The following is a 14,636-nucleotide window of genomic DNA, read 5'->3' on the forward strand; positions in this document are numbered from 1 at the left end:
GTATGTGAAAGCTGCCGCTACACCAGTCCCTGGACCCCCGCTGCCAACATACCTGTTTGCAGCCAGCAGGGGTAGGCAGCGTCCAGTGGTCCAGCGGCAGCCTTCACTCACTCCATCTCCTAGCGCTATCTGCCTGGTGGCAGGAAGCGCCGATGACTTTGAAAAGACTTGCTGGACGCTGATTGGCTGAATTCAGCCAATCAGCATCCGGCAAGTCTTTTCAAAACCTGCTTCCCGCCCACCGCCCGGCAGCGCTAGTAGGAGCCGGAGTTAACCCACCAGTCCCCGGACCCCCGCTGCCCGTCCCCGCGGGACCCCGGTAGGAGCCAGCGTTAACCCACCAGTACCTGGACCCCCGCTGCCCATCCCCGGGACCTCACACCAGGGCCCCCACCCTCCAGCTCCCGGTGCGCGTGACCCCCTAGCCCCCCCTAGTTACGGCCCTGCTTACTGTCAACCTGCCGACCACGTCCCCTAAAAATGTATTAGATAATTAGAAAGTCACTGCTGTACAGCAATAAGACAAATAAAAAAAAACATAAAGCAAAGCAGCGCTAAGATTGTAGGCCTATTAATCAAAGAGTGTTGACAGTAAATACCATCCAGTTGGCAGAGGAATCCAAGTCCAGCTATTATAATGTCAATTGACTGTTAGATAGGGATACGGTCGGTTGGTCGACCTAAAGATGGTCAACAGTCATTAGGTCGACACCACTAGGTCGACATACTGCAATGTCGACAGGGGTCCAGGTCGACATGGCACAAGGTCGACATGGGGATTTTCACTCTTTTTTTTGAGCCAACATGTGCCAACAGGCGGTATTTCATGCCCTACCATCCACTAGGGCATGGTGGGAAAATAAAATAGTGTGCCGAGCATAGCGAGACACCGTGCCCAAAGCATGGCGTGCACAGCGAGGGGACGTGTTGCACTAAAAACTGTGTCCATGTCGACTGTGAAAAACCCCATGCCCTAGTGGATGGTAGGGCATGAAATACCGCCTGTTGGCACATGTTGGCTCAAAAAAGAGTGAAAACCCCCATGTCGACCTTATTCCATGTCGACCTAGACCCCTGTCGACATTGCAGTATGTCGACCTAGTGGCGTCGACCTAATGACTGTCGACCATCTTTAGGTCGACTATACAATCCATACCCGTTAGATAGTGTACAATGCCAGTTACCACTAGAGGGTCTCTGTGTTGGAAAGCAGTGTCCTCCGTCCATAGGCAGTACACGGACAGCAAAAGTTCCAATACCCAAACTTTGAGTTCTGGTTAGGAAAGGACTGGTTAAAGCTAACAAGCCAAGGTCCAGGAACAACTGGTAGTGTAGGAGCAACTGGTAGTGTAGGTTAGGGGCACCTTTGATAAAGCTGCTTTGTGGGGACTCAGCAGAACGAATGACAAATGAAAACATTTAGAATTTTGGAGGCAGACAGAAAAAAATGAAAGAAAAAAAAGGACTGATGCCAATTGGTGAAAATAGATCAAAGCCCCATACACTATAAATGATCTCGTTCTTAAACAATATCGTCAATGATTTCCCACACATGGCAAACAATACAGTACATACACATTGAACATTATTAACAATATAGTTCAGTGACGTCATAGGGTCCCCAGCTGAACATGACAACACAGATAGAGCTGCATGTTCAGACAACTTGGGGGGGGAGGGGGGGGGCGGTTTACAGGAGCATGGATCGGTCACAACATCACATGTGAAGTAGAAATCACATCTTAGTCAATTTTCCCCAATATGTAAATGTTCAAATATTCTTTATAAAGCACTGCAGGATATGTATGCGCTATATAAGAAACTGTTAATAAAGAAATAAATGATATCAACGGTACTTGTGTAGTTTCACGGTGGCACCATACACTACGCTGTCAGGGTAGCCCAACTGCAGCCTTGTGCAGTCAGCGTAGTGTCCCCGTGGCAGCCCTGCGTAGTCAGCATAGTGTCCCTGTCAGGCAGCGTAGTCACTGTACTGTACCCGCAAGCTGCAGCTCTGTCCCCGGAGTCCCTGGCAAGTCTAGTGAGTGCCTCTCACACAGCGCCGGTAATCGCCAGATCCCCTGCGGTGGCGGACGCTGGCGGAGAGGCGCTCCATCTGCCTGAGATGCACAAGCGTCTCAGCCACCAGTCAGTGTCAGTAAGGGAGATTGGCTTCCTATATTGGGATTTGCCCAGTACATCATACAATAATTACAAGGCAAGCCAAAAGCAAGTTGCTTGGGACACTTTTGACATATAATGCTACAGGCTTGGCATGAAGGGGCCCTGGCAAATAAAGGGCCATATAAGTGTGAGACCCATGCACTGACTTAAGCATGTCTCTAAACACTTAACAGTAGGGATACAGGGCATAAGAACATGCTCATTAATAAAAATATTGTACAGCCCAGGGGACTATTAAGAGAGGAGGCAGCCCATGTGCAGCCTCCTCCATCCAGGGCCCTACCCTGCTGCAGTCTACACAAGAGCAGTAGTACTCAAGAACTGAGTGCAGCATGTACTGAGTGCAGCATGCCCCACATTCCCTGGACTTGTGTGCTCTGCAAACACTGCACCCATAAAAACATGCCAGTAGTACAGTCCCCATATCTCTACCTGCGCCAGGTCTTGGACAGGGCCCATCCCTCCTCTGCACCCAGCTCCTCAGTGACCAAGCAGAATGTAGTCAAAAAAAAAAATCTGGTATTTCACATCCTCAAAATATCCACTACAAATGGCAGCGTCACTCACAGCGACTGTTCATTTAGTATAAATAAATACAAATACAGCCAAGTCAATTAATTGAAGCTTAGTTAAATATTGCACCCAAAAGAAGCCAACAGTCACTGTGAGCGGGGCTGGCATTTTTAACAGATATTTTCAGGATCTCTCACAACAACATTGGCACTCAAAAGGTTAATTAATGTTTTCACTAATGTAGGATGCGTAAGAATGATAGATTCTAACTTGCCTAGGTGGTGGTCCACTGGGAGTCAGAGCACCTCCGATGGTATTGTGCCCCTCTTCAGTTCTTTTCATGCCTTAAACAGTCTGAAGAGGTTTACTTTTCCTTTTATTCAAGTTACAGGGTACAAAAGGATGACCGGCGCTTAGTATGCCGGGGGTCAGAATACTGATGCCAGCATCCAGAAAGGGGTCAGGTAAGTAAAGCTACCCTCCCCTGCCCTCTCTTCTAGCAAACAAACCCTAACACTTCCCCTATCTAACACTAAGCCCCACTAGTGCCTAACCCTAACACGGCCCTCATACTAATCAAATGGAATGCTGTCTGTCAGTATCCAGCATCGTCATCCTGATCCTTTTGTATTTCCAGCACTGGTGTGTGGATGGCAATTGGGATGCCGGCGTCAGTATACTGAAAGCCAGCATCCTGACTGCTGGAATGCTGACTGCATCCCTACTTTAGTGTGTTTGGCATTAAGTCCCATACACATTAGGCAATTTCCGCCAACGCCAATATTGGCAGGGGCCAGGAACTGGAGCTAGCTGATACCGGCAGGGAAGGGAGTGATGAGCAGGGCCGCCACTAGGAATACCGGCAGTTCGGGCCAACCCCCCCCCCCCCTCACAAGTACCATTACTTAACTAGCTGCGGCGGCGTGGCATCACCCTTGTTCCTGCATGCCTCCACTCTCTATGTGCATCTCCTCAGGAGCGCACACTGCACAGTGCAGCCTGCAGGGGGCCAAGCCCCTCTGTGTCCTAGGCTTGGTGCTCTGCAGGCTGCACTGTGTATTGTGCTTGCCTGGCTGGGGGGCCACCAAGTGGGGGAGGCAGTGTGCGGCCGCAGAAAAGGGGGGTGGCACTGTGCCGCTGTCGCCAGCTGCCAAGGATCCTCCATAGGTCGGGGCCCTGTTGATGAGAACTTAATGAGGACTTTGTGGTGCATTCTGCATCCTCCTTTGTTACACTGTATTGTAGTGTGTTTTGTATTACCCCTTGTGCCAAATTGCAGGAGAGACAGGAGCATGGCACAAGAGGGGGCTCTGATTTATAGCATGTAAAGGAGTATAAGGGGACGCTGGTCCAATAGAAAGATGATGAGGTGACTCTGACTTATGAGTGGGCATGAGGGGCCTGATGCTAAATAAAGGACCATGGTCATAACCCTACTGCAGTTTTGGCCATGGCATCTGGGGATCTAAAAATAAAAAGTTGCAAACTGCTAACTACACTGAATCATAGCACAGACTTCACATCTAATCATGCAGACAATGTTACTTCACTGGTGTATATTATATAGCCTATGCCAGGATGAAATTATACATTTCTACCTCTTCCTCACAGACCAGGCAGAGATAGCTGCATGTCACAATACATTAAACCAGTCATTCCCAAACTTTTTGGAATCATGATGCCCCAGAGTATAAAAAAAATGTTCATGGCACCCGCAGGCTGAATATTTCTAATACCGCTCGCTGTCAGACCCCCTTCCCATCGGAGAGCAAATCTAAATTTTAGACCCAGAGATTTGCTCTAGTACACAGGTTTTTCACCTGTGTGAAAGGGTCAACCCGAATCTTAAACTCCGGGTCTCCAACCCTGGTCATTTGCAGGGTCGGAGACCCAGAGTTTAAGATCCGGATTGACACTTTCACACAGAAAAATGACCCGTGTATTTTATGAAATTCCCGGGTGGAACTGCTTCACTCGGGAATTTCATTTTCTGTGTGAAAGGGGTATTAGTAAGACAAAACAAGATGTAAACCATTGGTGGGCCTCAAAAACAGGAAGACCAGTATAGTGTTTGCCAAACAACATCTAAAACAGCCTTTACAGTTCTGGAAGAACATCCTATGGACAGATGAGACAAAGATCAACTTGTACTAGAGTGATGGGAAGAGAAGAGTATGGAGAAGGAAAGGAACTGCTCATGATCCAAAACATACCACCTCATCAGTGAAACATGGTGGTGGCATTGTCATGGCGTGGGCATGTATGGCGGGTGTGATATGCGGTTCCGACAGTCGGAATCCCGACAGTCATTAGCCCGACATCGGGATCCCGACTGGCCGCACTCAGACAGCGTGGCCAACACAACAAAGCCCCTTGTGGGCTCGCCGCACTCGCCACACTATTCTCCCTCTATGGTGGTTGTGGACCCCCACGAGAGAGAATAGCCGACGTCCGTCGGGAACCCGTCCGTCTGTGTTTTAACAGTCGGGATCCCGACGTCGGGTTAATGACTGTCGGGACCCCGTCCGGCACCCATATATGGCTGCCAATGGAACTGGTTCCCTTGCATTTATTGATAATGTGACTGCTGACAAATGTAGCAGGATGAATTCTAAAGTGTTTTGGGCAATATTATATCTGCACATATTCAGTCAAATGCTTCATAACTCATTGAAGGGCGCTTCACAGTGCAGATGGACAATGACCCAAAGTATAATGCAAAAGCAACCAAAGAGTTTTTTAAGGCAAATAATACCCCTTTCACACCAGAAATGCAGAGACAAACCCAGGAATTAAATTCCAGGGACAAGCAGGGACATTCCTGTGTTGGGACCCATTCACACATGCTTTTGAAGCAGGGACAACCCGGGTCGGCACCTTTCACACTGAACCAGGGATGACCCTGCATTTCTATGAGAATAGCATTAAAAATGCCCTTTTTTAGGCTCACATTAGATTATTGATTATTAATAATTAAGACACAAAACATTTGTAGCGTTTCAGCCTTTGTTTACTTGTATAAAACAAATTTAATGGCATATGAAAGCATCTTCCCCTCTAATGATTAATAGCTCTCTCACCTCCTCATTTGTCCAAGAAATGGCACACATTGCAGGCTTTCAGGGGTTAAAATGAACTTCTGTCTCCCTGCACGCTGTATGCTGTCTCTGGGCGTGTCTGTGAGTGTCCACCACAACAGGAAGTTGCCCTGCTAGCAAATCAGCACTAGCAGAGGCAACACGGGAAGGAGGGACATGTCCCTGCACCTTTCACACCAGCCAGTAACCCTGAAAGGACCCGGGAGCAACCGTGCTACCAAGCAGGGTTGAATTGCCGGCAAATTAACCCGGGAACTTGTCTCTGGAACCTTTCACACCAGAGCTAGTCCCGGGTTGTTCCCGGGCCCAACCCGGGAATTTAGGCTGGTGTTAAAGGGGTATAAGTGGAATGTTATGCAATGGCCAAGTCAATCACCTAACCTGAATCCGATTGAGCATGCATTTCACTCAATGAAGACAAAACTGAAGGGAAAATGCCCCAAGAACAAGCAGGAACTGAAGACATTTTCAGTAGAGGCCTGACAAAGAATCACCAGGGATGAAACCCAGCGTCTGGTAATGTCTATGCGTTCCGGACTGCAGGCTGTAATTGACTGCAAGGGATTTGCAACAAAGTATTAAAAAGTGAAAGTTTGATTTAGGATTGTTTAGTTTGTCCCTTTACTTTTGGTCCCTGAAAAAGTGGGAGGCACTCTATAAATCACATCACATCTATAAACCATTGTAATTCCTACACCGTTCGCCTGATATGGATGTAAATACCCTCAAATTAAAGCTGAAAATCTGCTGTTAAAGCACATCTCCAATTTCAAATCCATTGTGGGGTGTATAGAGCCCAGAATATGAAAATTGTGTTGATGTCCCAATATTTATGGACCTGACTATATAATATATATTAGTTTAATTTTTTGTCATGTCATTCAAGTAATTTTCAATGTTCAATATAATTAATTATACATACTGTAACATATTACAGCCAGGAACTTGGTGACAGCTACATGAAACCGTGGGGTACTGGAAAATACTCAAGATTAACAAATTATAGTTATCTATTCATTAACTTAAATTGTCGGAGCTATATATATATATATATATATATATATATAAAATATTTACAACATACACAAATAAAAATACCAAATATATAAAACAAAATAATTCACATGTGGGCTAAAAAAATGTTTGAGCATTTGAAAGATGAATTGCAACATAAACACAGGAATGTTACTGGTAAAAGTCATATTTTAAAAGAAAGTTTACAAGTATGGCAGGCTTCAGCTTGTAGTACACAGAGAAATGTTAGCATATTTGTAAGAAGAAAAACATGAAAATGATCTGTGTTATAACTGGAACATCAAGTACCAGTGCTGTATTATTGTGTTTAGCATTGTCATAGAACGTCAAGTGTCAACGTACAGACGGGTATAGATCATTGGATAGACAGCAACTAGGTCGACAAGCATTAGGTTGACACCACTAGGTAGACATGCATGAAGGTCGACATGACTGAAGGTGGACATGCAAGAAGGTCACATGTTGGCTCAAAAAAAAGAGAATAACCCCATGTTGACCTTTTGACTGTCGACCTTCCCCATGTTGACCTAATTATTGTTGACCTAATGACCCCGTTGACCTAACCCATGTCGACCTTCAGTCATGTCAACCTTCATGCATGTCAACCTAGTGGTGTCGACCTAATGCTTGTGGACCTAGTGACCGTATCCCGTACAGACTACAAGTGTAAATGTACCCTCTTGTAGGGACTCCAAGGTGTCAGTGTTATTAGGTGCAAGATGTCTCAGCCTGTTAGGATCTCAGGCCATATGCAAAATTTGGTTGCGGCCCAATAGAGCTGCTTACAAATATCAGCAATGACGGGGGGGGGGGGGTTTAAGAGCAACACAAGATGGAGGCAAGACGTGTCATTTCCAGCATTTTCCCCCCTCTCACACTTAACTGATTCAACCTCCAGTGTCAATTATTTATTTATTTACAGTTTCTTATATAGCGCAGCAGATTCCGTTGCGCTTTACAATAGTAGACAGTGATAAGACAAACTGGGTAACAACAGACAGACTATGTATCATAATGAAGAGATTGTAAGGGCCGGATTAAATTCTTGTCTCCCGTCGCCAACCATCAAATGATTTCCCCCCTGTTCGCAGATATAAGTCAGTCTTGACTGACCTATAGTTGTGGGGTCATAGAGCGGGGAGGGCGGTTGATGTCCTGCGCAGGGCCCATCTAAGTTAGCAAGGGGATGCCCATCGGTTTCCTGGTCACACCCATCATTTATGTGAGCACACCCATGCGACTGCCCCCTGCCCGCCTCCAACAAACCCCCCCCCCCCCCTGTGAAAAACCCATGTAGACCTTTTGACTGTCGATATCCCCATGTCGACCTAATGAGCCAGAAAACCTAAGCATGTCAACCTTTTTAACGTGTCGACCTAAGGCCTGTGAACCTTCAGTGGGCCATTGTTCTCAGCCTTCATTTATTGCATCATCCCGCTAGATTTGCTGCATATCCAATGGGATGATTCCATGGGCAACGTGGTTACTTGCAGCTTGTAAGTGTTACATCGCTGTGCTGCATTGCTGGTAGACCCCTTCTGAAGGACACTCATTGGGCACCCTGGTGGATTTAGTAAACAGTACATGAAACTCCACCCACACATACTTGCATTGTTTTGGGTGGAATTATCCTTTCATTTGTGTGTAATTTATGGCTTAAACAGCACCTATGATTGACGCTTTCCTCAGCCTAGAGGCCGGAGCTCAGGGAGCCTGTTCCTGCTGCAATTATCCAGCTCTTTATCTCAGATACACATGAGATGCAGTGTGGATAGAAACTGTGGTATACGGTCGACAACACTAAGGTCAACATGCATTGGGTCGACCACTGAAGGTCAACATAAGCCAAGGTCGACACAAGGGAAGGTCGATATGTGCTTATGTCGACATGTCATTAGGCTGACGCAAGGATTAGGTCGGCATGGGCTAGGTCAACATTCAAAAGGTCGACATGAGTTTTTCACTTTTTTTTCTTGAGCCAACAGGCGGCATTTCATGCCCTACCATCCACAAGAGCGTAGTGGGAGATTAAAATAGTGTGCGGAGCGTAGCGAGGCACCATTCCCAAAGCATGGCAAGTGTACTGATACGTTGTCCATGTCGACTGTGTCAATGTTCGGGTAGAAAAAAATGTGAAAAACACCATGTCGACCTTTTGAATGTTGACCTAGCCCATGTCTACCTAATGCTTGTGTCGATTTAATGACATGTCGACATAAGCCCATGTCTCGACCCTGGCTCATGTTGACCATCAGTGGTTGACACAATGCATGTCGACCTTAGTGCTGTCGACCCTATGACCCATTCCCGTCACTGCACTCATGGAGACTGTAACCTTTGATAGGCCCTTCCACTCTGCTTGCACTATGCAGGTATTTTAACATAGCAGATTAGATAGATAGATAGATAGATAGATAGATAGATAGATAGATAGATAGATAGATAGATAGATAGTTAGATAGATAGATAGATAGATAGATAGATAGATAGATAGATAGATAGATAGATAGATAGATAGATAGATAGATAGATAGATAGATAGATAGAATGTATTTATACACCAAGTATTTTCTTTTTCTAGATGAATGACCCTAGTTAAGTTCAAACACTTGCCAATAAGTAAATAAATATATTTGTGAGGATTATACCAATGTGATTATTTCTAGTAAGGTGTGTTAGTTAGCAAATACGTCCAACAGATAATCAAACTATTCCTGGTATTTGTGATACAGTGTGGTCCACATGAAAGTATAGCTGGATGGAGAGAATGCTTGTTTCCTATTCCAATGACTGCTTGTACATCTATAAACAACAGGCCAGCACTGAGAGATACAGATAGAAGTAAGCCTAAACAGAGCTGGCTGGGTATTGATGTCTCCTGACAAGTTTACAAACATGACAGATCCCAGCCCTGACTTCCTCAGACAGAGGAATGCAGCTGCCCACACTGACTGTACCAGGTTATATGCCCATACTGACTGTACCAGGTTATATGCCCACACTGACTGTACCAGGTTATATGCCCATACTGACTGTACCAGGTTATATGCCCACACTGACTGTACCAGGTTATATGCCACACTGATTGTACCAGGTTATATGCCCACACTGACTGTACCAGGTTATATGCCCACACTGACTGTACCAGGTTATATGTCCACACTGACTGTACCAGGTTATATGCCCACACTGACTGTTCCAGGTTATATGCCCACACTGACTGTACCAGGTTATATGTCCACACTGACTGTACCAGGTTATATGCCCACACTGAAAACACCAGGTTATATGCCACACTGACTGTACCAGGTTATATGCCACACTGATTGTACCAGGTTATATGCCCACACTGACTGTACCAGGTTATATGCCCACACTGACTGTACCAGGTTATATGCCACACTGACTGTACCAGGTTATATGCCCACACTGACTGTTCCAGGTTATATGCCCACACTGACTGTACCAGGTTATATGTCCTTACTGACTGTACCAGGTTATATGCCCACACTGAAAACACCAGGTTATATGCCACACTGACTGTACCAGGTTATATGCCCACACTGATTGTACCAGGTTATATGCCACACTGACTGTACCAGGTTATATGCCCACACAAGGTTATACCGTATGCTACAATGACTGTACCAGGTTTTATGCCCACACTGACTACATCGGGTTATATGCCCACACTGACTGTATCCAATTATATGCCCACAGACTGCACCATGTTAGATACCACACTAACTGCACAAGATTATATGTGCCCACACTAAGAGCACCAGGTTATATGTTCACACTGATGGCACCAGTGTTACACGCCACACTGAATGCAACAGGTTATACGCCTAGAAGTAGTGGCCTGAATGTTACACTACAGTACGTAGTGAGACATAGCTGGCACACATGCCCCATTGACAGTGCTAGAGTACTTACCAAAGCAGTGTCCGGCCGGAGCAGATCCCACAGCGCCCATCAGGGCAGAGTGTGCTGTCACTCACACACCAGGCAGCCGGGAGCACTCACTCACTCCGGGTCATTACTTTTCTCTCAGCTTTCCAACAAAAGTTTCCTTTGCATGGAGCGCAGTAATCCCGGCACAGGACCCATGAGGATTTGCCGAGAAATGCAACAAGAGAAGCACAGGCACAGCCCGCCACTTGCGCCTATGTACTGTATAAGATAGAGATGGCTAGTCTCGAATCATTAAGCTGACTGCATGATTCGAGACACTCACTGTTGGATAAGTCGAGACAGCAGCAGCAGCATTTTTACTTTGCAACTCACTAAATGTGTTGTGAGCCCAGCACTGTCTCTCTCTGTGCCTGTAATTCCAAATGAGTTGTGAGCCCAGCCACTGTCTCTCTCTGTGCCTGCAATTCCAAATGAGTTGTGAGCCCAGCCACTCTAACTTCCCGTCTGCCGGCACACTGAGGGACTGAGCCTCTGCAACTCACTAAATGTGTTGTGAGCCCGTGCACTGTCTCTGTGTGCCTGCTGTAATTCCACATGAGTTGTGAGCCCGGCCACTCTCTTACTTCCTGTCTGCCCTGCACACTGAGTGACTGAGCCTCTGCAACTCCCTGAGTGTGCGGTGAGCCGTGCACTGTAGGGATGGGTAATCATATTTATGTATTTATTAGCAGTTTCTTATATAGCGCACACAGATTCCGCAGCGCTTTACAGAGAATATTTTGACCATTCACATCAGTCCCTGCCCCAGTGGAGTTTACAACCTATATTCCCTACCACATGTACATGCACACACAGACATTCTAGGGTTAATTAAAAAAAAAATTGGGAGCCAATTAACCTACCAGTATATTTTTGGATTGTGGGAGGAAACCGGAGTACCCGGAGGAAACCCACGCAAGTACAGGGAGAATATACAAACTCCGCACAGTTAGGGCCATGGTGGGTATTAAACCCATGACCTCAGTTCTGTGAGGCAGTAATGCTAACCACTACACCATCTGTACTGCCCCATATTCAAATGATGTTTCATCGGTAACATCGGATTTATGGCTCCAATGTTCGCTGTTTAAGATCCAATGTTTCCTCAACATCGCAAGATTTCTCCCTCGATGTTTTTCTTAATTTCCCAATGTTTTTTTCTTTTGTGTGTCACTGTGTGGTGCTGTCACTGCTTTCGGCAGTCAGCTCACTCCTTGTTTTATATTCATTAACAACATAAAAACAGATACAAAACAGTAACACACATACAGTGCAACATAGAACAAACTGTATGTTTTTTTCAAAGTACAGTAAGTTCTATGTTGCACTGTATGTACAGTTTTTTTTGTTATTTTCTATGTTCAACTTAAGTTATTAGCCTGTTCTTACTGTTCATCAAGTTCAAATCAAGTTAAAAATGGTATTTCCTCATCTTTGAGGCCACCGCTTACGCTATGGAACTTATGTAGCATACGGCGAGCCGCAAGGGTTATTTTCGGGGTCCACGCCACCATCTATTACCTTTAGTAATGTTGTGGCGAGCGAAGCAGAGTGAGCGACTGAGCCCAAAGCGTGGTGAGCAATCGTGAGGGGACAATCGCGATTCACGTAGCGGCTAACGTAACTGGCATAAGTGTTGGCTGCAAATATGAGGAAGTACCTTAAAAATAGCAGATTGTGAGCTGCTGTAATAAATCTTTTTAGTGTATTATATGCTTAAGTAGATAGTTTATTAGAAAATATATAGAAACATTGGTTAACATCGGTTTTAAGGTACCAATGTTTAGGTTTAAATGAAGTTTTGTAACCAATGTTGAAAAACATAATTTAAATGATGTTTTCTCTCGATGTCCCATCCCTAGTGCACTGTCTCCCTGTGTCTGTAATTCCAAATGAGTTGTGAGCCCAGCCACTCTTACTTCCTGTCTGTCCTGCACACTGAGTGACTGAGCCTCTGCAACTCCCTGATACCTCTTTCACATTGGGAAACGGTCATCTGTCAGACCACACTTAGGTCGACAGTCATTAGGTCGACTGGCCCCAAGGTCGACAGGGTTAAAGGTCGACATGGGCCAATGTCGACATGGGGTTTGGTCGACATGTGTTTAGGTCGACATGGGTTTTTCACTGTTTTTTGAGTCGACATGTGCCGACAGGCGGTATTTCATGCCCTACCGTCCACTAGGGCGTGGTGGGAGAATAAAATAGTGTGCCGAGCGTAGCGAGGCACCGTGCCCGAAGCATCGCGAACGAAGCGAGGGGCTGCGATTCTACTCCAACTGTGTCCATGTCGACTGTGTCGACATTCGGGCAAAAAAACAGTGAAAAACTCATGTCGACCTGACTGTCGACCTAAACCCATGTCGACCTTGACCCATGTCGACATTTAACCCTGTCAACCTTCCGGGGTCGGCCGAATGACTGTAGACCTAAGTCTGATCTGACAGATGTACCGATTCCGTCAACATGGCAGAAGGCCGACATGAGTCTAGGTTGACATGGGTGAAGGTCGACAGGTGTCTAGGTCGACATGGGACAAGGTCGACATGGATTTAGGTCGACACATGCATCAGGTCGACATGGGTTAGGTCAACATGGGTTTTTTCACTGTGTTTTGAGCCGACATGTGCCAACATTTCATGCCCTACCATCCACTAGGGCATGGTGGGAGAATAAAATAATATGCCGAGCGCAGCGAGGCACCGTGCCCGAAGCATATCGAGCGATGCAAGGGGCTGCGGTTCTTTTCCAACTGTGTCCATGTCGACTGTGTCGACATTTGTGTAAAAAACAGCGAAAAACCCATGTCGACCTAACAACCTGTCGACCTAACCCATGTCAACCTAACGCATGTGTTGACCTAAACCCATGTTGACCTTGTCCCATGTCGACCTAGACACCTGATGACCTTGCCCCCTGTCGACACAATGGTGTTGACCTAAGTATGGATGATAAAACGATCCACACCCTTTAAGTGACATCCACTGTTTTCTATGGGTGAAATGGGTTGAATGTGAATGGTACAAAATGATATTGAAATGGTAATATACCAGTTACAACATGCAATGTGAAAGGGGTTTAACTGGCTTTAGACCCGTTTTAAGAAACGTTTACAAAAATGGGTTGAAAGCAGGTTTGTAATGTAAAAGCAGCATGAGTGGGCTGTGAACCCTGCACTGTCTCCATGTGCCTGTAATTCCATATGAGTAGTGTCTCGAGAGCCGAGTCACTGATTCAAAACACCGCGTTGAGCTGAGCCTAGTGACTCAACTCATTTCAATGAATCACTTTGGCCGTGACTAGTATAAGACTACAGCAGCGCGACCATCCTCCTGCACCAGTGCACGATGGGCATGCACGTGTTCCCCGGCTGAGGGAGAGGGGGGGTGCGGTGCCCAGGGGTGTGCAGCTGGGAGCTGACTGACATGTACGGCGCTGCTGGGCTGGGCGGCTGCTGCTGCACTGAGCATCACATAGCCTGCTCTCACCTCACCAATAGCAGCCAGCACTGAATATGTCATCAGACCCTAATCAGGGATCTCCAAAGGCGCAGTCAAAACTTCCTGTCAGGGGAATGAGCCCATGGCCATGCTCTTTGTTTCTTCTGAGTCTCAGGCTGGTGACACCGTGGCTGCTGTCGGTCATTGTTTTCAGCACGATTACTTTTTAATAGCTTTAAAATTATATATATATATATATATATATATATATATATATATATATATATATATATATAGACAGGGTGTCTCAACATTCAGTTATTGTTTGGTGCTTACCTGGTTTGCGACTTCTCCTGTCAGTTCAGCTCTGCTCCATGCTGCAAGAAAGTTCTGTGTGATCTGAGCTCTGCTA

At 46.0% G+C, this 14,636-nt stretch overlaps 1 protein-coding gene across 2 annotated transcripts in view; it reads right to left on the reverse strand.

Annotated features, from left to right (window-relative positions):
• The window catches only part of ARHGEF9 (Cdc42 guanine nucleotide exchange factor 9), a 405,711-nt gene extending 394,536 nt beyond the window's left edge, over positions 1-11,175 (reverse strand). The window contains exon 1 of one of the 2 annotated variants that reach the window (XM_083159288.1): positions 10,767-11,175. The gene's annotated coding sequence lies outside the window, so the exon portion shown is untranslated. The remainder of the gene's footprint in view (positions 1-10,766) is intronic. The other variant, XM_083159287.1, reaches the window with a different exon arrangement.
• Between the last annotated feature and the right edge of the window lie 3,461 nt (positions 11,176-14,636).

The sequence above is a fragment of the Crinia signifera genome, chromosome 9, assembly GCF_055691185.1.
Source record: "Crinia signifera chromosome 9, ASM5569118v1, whole genome shotgun sequence".
NCBI classification, from domain to species: Eukaryota; Metazoa; Chordata; class Amphibia; order Anura; family Myobatrachidae; genus Crinia; species Crinia signifera.